We start from the raw sequence: 6720 nt of genomic DNA, 5'->3' as shown, positions 1-6720 counted from the left end.
TTAAAACACATATATACAGCGTAGTTGTGATTGTGGCTCACATCTTCCTCTGATTTTACGTTCAGTAACGGCTTCAACGCCTTCTATGAGTCGAGGATATGCTTCCCATCCAATTTTCTTATAAATTGGCAAACAGGGTCTTTTAACGTCAGATTCCCGAGACGAAATTGTATATATATATTTATTTATCTAAACAGATATGCGTTACTACAGTAGGATCTTTATAAATCTGATTCCACCGTCCATATTGATATTCCTCATGTTGAAATTGCCCCCATAGTTTAAGAAGTTCATTTTGCACGTACCCACTAGAATGCGTATCAAGAACCTCTAGAAAATTATCCAAAGGCTCTTTACTCAGACCATTCTTAATGAATAAAATTTTATCTTCTCTATTCATTGATGTCATTCCAACATTTTTGAATTTCCCTTTACAAGTCCACCTTGCACATTTATGACATCCACCTATACGTTTAACTCTTCACTTCTTGGCATATATGCTTTTACCAAATCCTGGCATATGTCTTATTATAATTTCACTTGCTTCCCCAACCAATCGGACTTTTGCTTCAATTATCAACCGGATATCATTCGGTATGCCATATGACATCATCAACCTTAGTCGCTCACATCTAGCTTTATAAATTTTTTTCAACGCATTATCAGGTAAACAAGCAAAATATTTACGAATATTCACAATACAAGCATCCATATTATTATTATTATTATTATTATTATTATTATTATTATATATTTCAATTATTTTGGGAGAATTGAAAAAAACGACTTAGATAGTCACGGAGTACCGTTATCCGCCACTTAACCGGGAAATGAACTAGAATCTGCAAAAACAAAATGAAAATATCAAACAACTATTGTGGATTATATAAAGGCATAAAATCATCATTGAGAATTTCATTTTCTATAAAAGGCTTAAGTCTTTGCCCATTATTTTTAAACACGTCATTATTTTTAGGATTTTCAATATCAACAGCACCTTGAGGATAAACAAATTTAACTATAAATGGTCCTGACCATCTCGATATTAGTTTTCCTGAAAATAAATGCAAACGAGAATTATAAAGTAAAATTTTTTGTCAAATTTCAAATGATTTTCTCATAATATTTTTATCATGAAAGGCTTTAGTTTTATCTTTATAAATCTTTGAATTTTCATATGCATCATTTCTTAATTCTTCTAATTCATTTAATTGCAATTTTCTTAATTTAGATGCATCATCTAAATTAATATTAAATGCTTTAATTGCCCAATAAGCTTTATGTTCAAGTTCAACCGATAAATGACAATGCTTATCAAAAACTAACCTAAATGGTGACATCCCTGATGATGTCTTAAATGCAGTTCTATATGCCCATAATGCATCAGTTAATCTTAAAGACCAATCTTTTCGATTTGGATTAACTGTTTTTTCTAAAATTTGTTTTATTTCTCTATTTGCAAGTTCAACTTGACCATTATTTTGAGGATGATATGGGGTAGAAACTTTATGTGTAATGCCATATTTTCTTAACAAAGAAGAAAATGATTTATTTATAAAATGACTTCCCTCATCACTAATTATTGCTCTAGGTATTCCAAATTGACTAAAAATATTTTCTTTTAAAAATTTTATAACAACTTTATGATCATTAGTTCTACATGCAATTACTTCAATCCATTTTGAAACATAATCAACAGCGACTAAAATGTACGTATATCCAAAAGATAATGGAAATGGACCCATAAAATCTATCCCCCAACTATCGAATATTTCAATAATTATGATTGGATTTAAAGGCTTCATGTTTCGTTTTGAAATTGATCCCATCTTATAACAGTTTTTACAAGATTTGCAAAATAAATGTGTATCTTTGAATAAAGAGGGCCAATAAAATCCACATTGTAAGATTTTTGCAGCTGTTTTATTGGATGAAAAATGGCCTCCACATGCTTCAGAATGACAAAATTTAATAACATTACTTACTTAATTGTCGGGTATGCATCGTCGAAAAATTTGGTCAGGACAATACTTAAACAAGTAAGGATCATCCAATAAAATTTTTTAACTTCTATCAAGAATTTATTCTTATCCTGTGAATTCCAATGAGAAGGCATTTTATTTGTCACAATAAAATTTACAATGTTAGCAAACCAGGGCATAATAGTAGCATAAAACAACTGATCATCTGGAAAGTTTTCATTTATTGATATTTCATTATGAGATGATTCAGTCATTATTCTAGATAAATGATCGGCTACTACATTTTCTTTTCCTTTTTTATCTTTAATTATAATATCAAATTCTTGTAACAATAAAATCCACCGTATTAATCTTGGCTTCGCATCTTGTTTATTTGATAAATATTTTACGGCAGAATGATCAGTGTACACAATAGTAGTAGAACCAATTAAATAAGATCGAAACTTATCTAATGCAAATACTACTGAAAGTAATTCTTTTTCAGTAGTTGAATAATTTATTTGGGCACTATTTAAGGTTCTACTAGCATAATAGATTGCATAAGGTTTTCCTTATTTTCTCTGTCCTAACACAACTCCTATAGCATAATCACTTGCATCACACATTAATTCAAATGATAAAGACCAATTTGGAGGTTGTAAAATAGGTGATGTAATTAAAAGATTAATTATTTTTTAAAAGCATTTTCACATTTCTAAGTCCATTCAAATTGTGTATCTTTTGTTAAAAGATTCTAAATTTGTTTAGATATTATGCTGAATTTTTTTATAAACCTTCTATAAAAACCTGCATGACCCAAGAATGATCGAACTTCTTTGACCGTTTTTGGTGATGTTAAATTAGCAATAACATCAACTTTGGTTTTATCAACTTCAATTCCTTTTTCAGATATCACATGACCTGACACAATCCCAGATTTAACCATGTAATGACATTTTTCCCAATTTAAAACAAGATTTTTTTTCTTCACATCGTTTTAATACTTCTTCTAGGTTTTTAGGACAATTTTCAAATGAGTTTCCAAAAACAGTTATATCATCCATAAAAACTTCTACAAATTCTTCAATCATATCACGTAAAATACTTAACATACATCTTTGAAAAGTAGCCGGAGCATTACATAAACCAAATGAAATTCTTTTAAATGCAAAAGTTCCGAAAGGACAAGTGAAAGTAGTTTTTTCTTGATCTTCTAATGATATAGGTATTTGATAATACCACGAATACCCATCAAAAAAACAATAATAAGAATTTCTTGCTACTTTTTCTAGAATTTGATATAAAAATGGTAGTGGAAAATGATCTTTTCTAGTTGCATCATTTAATTTTCTATAATCAATACACATACGCCAACTAGATGGAATCCTAGTTTGTAATAACTCTCCCTTTTCATTTTTTATAACAGTGATGCCTGACTTTTTAGGTACTACTTGTGTTGGACTTACCCATTTACTATCTGAGATTGGATAGATAATTCCAGTGTCTAATAGTTTTAATACTTCATTCTTAAGAACTTCCTTCATATGTGAATTTAACCTTCTTTGTGATTGTTGATATGTTTTAGCATTTTCTTCCAAATGAATTTTATGTGTGCAAATTAAAGGATTTATACCTTTTATATCTTTCAAAGTCCATCCAATTGCATTTTTATATTTTTTAAGTAATTTAATTAAATCTTCTTCTTGATTTGGTAGAAGACTTGAAGAAATTACAACAGGAAATGTTTTATTTTCACCAAGAAATACATATTTCAATTCGAATGGTAAAACTTTTAATTTAAGTTTTGTATTATCATCTTCTTTTAAATTATTTCCATACTCAAAATTTTCTATTGAAAAAACTTCATATTTTTTATTTAAGTTTTCTTCTTGTATATTTTCTTCCACAATTGTTTCAATTTCATTATCATATTCATTTTTATTAATACTTGGTTGTTTACATAAATTGAACACATTAAGCTCTAGAGTCATATTTCCAAAAGACAATTTCATTATTCCATTTCGACAATTAATTAAAGCATTTGAAGTTGCTAGAAATGGTCGTCCCAATATTACTGGAATTTCATTATGTACTTCTATTGGTTGTGTATCCAAAACAATAAAATCTACAGGATATATGAATTTATCAACTTGAACCAACACATCTTCTACAATACCTCTAGGTATTTTGATTGACCTATCCGCCAGTAAGAGAGTAACAGAAATGGGTTTTAATTCTCGTAAATTAAGTTTTTCATAAACTGAATAAAGAAGTAAATTCACACTTGCTCCCAAATCTAACAAAGCTTTTTTAATTTTATTTTCTCCAATAATACATGAAATTGTTGGACAACCAAGATCTTTATATTTTAAACTAGAATTATTTTGAAGAATAGAACTTACTTGTTCAGCCAAGAATGCTTTCTTCTTCACATGCAATTTTCTCTTCACAGTACATAAGTCTTTTAAAAATTTTGCATATGAAGGTACTTGTTTAATAGCATCTAATAATGGAATATTTATCTTTACTTGTTTAAAAACTTCATAGATATCAGAATCATTTTTTTGTTTTTTATGATTTGTTAATGCATGAGGAAATGGTGGAGGTTTATTTGATTCATTTACTATTTCAGATGATTTATCATTCAGCATATTATTTTTAGAATTTAAGGTATCATCATTCTCAAAAGTATCAGGATTATCATCCTTACTCTTTGATTTTAAATGATCCTTGTTTTCATTACTATATGGATCATTAACTATTTTACCACTTCTAAGGGTAATAACAGATTTTATTTGATCATTTTTTTCATTTTTTAATTCTTGATTTTGATTTTTAGGATTATGTTGAGGTTGAGATGGAAATTTTCCTTTTTCATGAATATTAAGTGCAGATGCAAATTTTGCAAGAGTTTCTTTCAATCAGTCATAGATTGACTGTTTTGAATAATGATAGATTCTTGCTTTTGGATAAATGCATGAATTACATCTTCAAAGTTTTTTTTTTGGAGGTGTAACATAAGGAATATAACCTTGATGATTTTGGTTATTTTGAAAATATTGTTGTGAAGGTTGTGCATTATTATCATTCCTCCGACTAAAATTAGGATGATTTTTCCATCCAAGATTATATGATGCTGAAAAAGGATCTAGTATTGGTTTTTTTTATAATTTTTAACATAATTTGCTTGTTCATTGAGACATTCTTTAAATGAAGGTAATGTTGGATAATCTTTTGTAGCATGATCATGTGTATCACATATATGACAAACAATTTCTAGAATACTTTTTAATTGACCACTCTTTTTCATTTCTAATGACTCAATTTTTCTTGCTAAAGATGCAAGTTTAGCTTGAATATCTATATCATCTTTAAGATTATAGATACAACCCTCATTTGTTGAATTATTGATTTTAGTTGTTGGTGGTTCTATTATGCCTATATTATCCCAATTTTGAGCATTTTCTGCTAATGAATCCAAATACTCCATAGCTTCATTTGGGTTTTTATCTTCAAAAGTTCCATTACACATGAATTCTATCATTTGCCTATCTTTAGGTATTAGACCTTCATAAAAGTGAGAAACTATTCTCCATGTTTCAAAACCATGATGTGGGCATGTATTAAGTAATTCTTTATATCTATCCCAACATTGATAAAATGTTTCTCCTTGTTTTTGAGAAAAAGTAGTAATTTGTCTTTTAAAAGAGTTTGTTCTATGGGAAGGAAAAAACTTTTTGAGAAATTGTTGTTGCATTTCTTCCCATGATCTTATTGAACTTGATCTCAAATTTTGTAGCCATGTTTTAGCTTTATCTTTTAAAGAAAAAGGGAAAAGCTTTAATCGAACTATATCCATGCTACAATTTTGATCATTATAAGTGTTACAAACTTCCTCAAATTCTCTTAGATGTAAATATGGATTTTCAGAATCTAAGCCATGAAAATTTGGTAAAAGTTGAATAATTTGAGGTTTAAAGTTGAAATTAGATGCATCAGGAGGAAAAACTAAACAAGATGGGGCACTAGTTCTAATAGGGTTCATATGGTGCCTAAGTGTTCTTAATTGATCATGTTCTTGATTATTATTATTATTGTTGTTATTATTGTTATCATTATCTTGATTATTTGAATTATCATCCATGTTTAAATTATTTTCAGATACTCGAATAAGTCTACCACTTTTTTTTCGACTCCAAATACTCATACAAAAAAAAAACAATACTTATAAAAAAAAATAATTAACAAATATAAACTTAATTTACACCTCTCCGGCAACGGCGCCAAAAACTTGCTACTACTTAAATTATAATTCACCCAAGTGTAGGTTGTCTGCAAGTAATATATTTCGTAAGTACGAGATCGATCCACAGAGAGGTTATTTTAAGTTTAAATTTATTAATTTATAGATTACCAAATGCAAGAACGAAGTTTACAAATTATAAATTTTGTCAAGGCTCGAGGATTTATTCTTGGTTTATGCAATATTGTTTAACTAAAAGTAAAACAAAGGAAACCACCATAAATAATGGTTCCAAGAAAATTAAATATTTAAACACACACCTAATATAATATAGTTCCCACTATAGAAAATACCGAATTCACCGATATTTTATATATGGTACCTATGATTATATATATAACTATATAAATATATAACTGCATAAAATAAATGTTAAATTAAATCATTATATTTCATTTAGAACAACCGGCAGAGCCACGCTATTGCCTAAATGAAATATATGATTTAATAAGTTAG

The 6720-nt window shown here is 28.1% G+C and overlaps 1 non-coding gene across 1 annotated transcript; it reads left to right on the top strand.

Annotated features, from left to right (window-relative positions):
• Positions 1–5563: 5563 nt before the first annotated feature.
• Positions 5564–5674, top strand: LOC140965341 (small nucleolar RNA R71). Its single transcript, XR_012173035.1, has one exon. It is a non-coding gene; the product is annotated as a small nucleolar RNA R71 (small nucleolar RNA).
• The last annotated feature ends 1046 nt before the right edge of the window (positions 5675–6720 follow it).

This window comes from Primulina huaijiensis, chromosome 18 (assembly GCF_012295235.1).
Source record: "Primulina huaijiensis isolate GDHJ02 chromosome 18, ASM1229523v2, whole genome shotgun sequence".
Classification (NCBI taxonomy): domain Eukaryota; kingdom Viridiplantae; phylum Streptophyta; class Magnoliopsida; order Lamiales; family Gesneriaceae; genus Primulina; species Primulina huaijiensis.
This window is presented reverse-complemented; position numbering and strand designations above follow the sequence as displayed.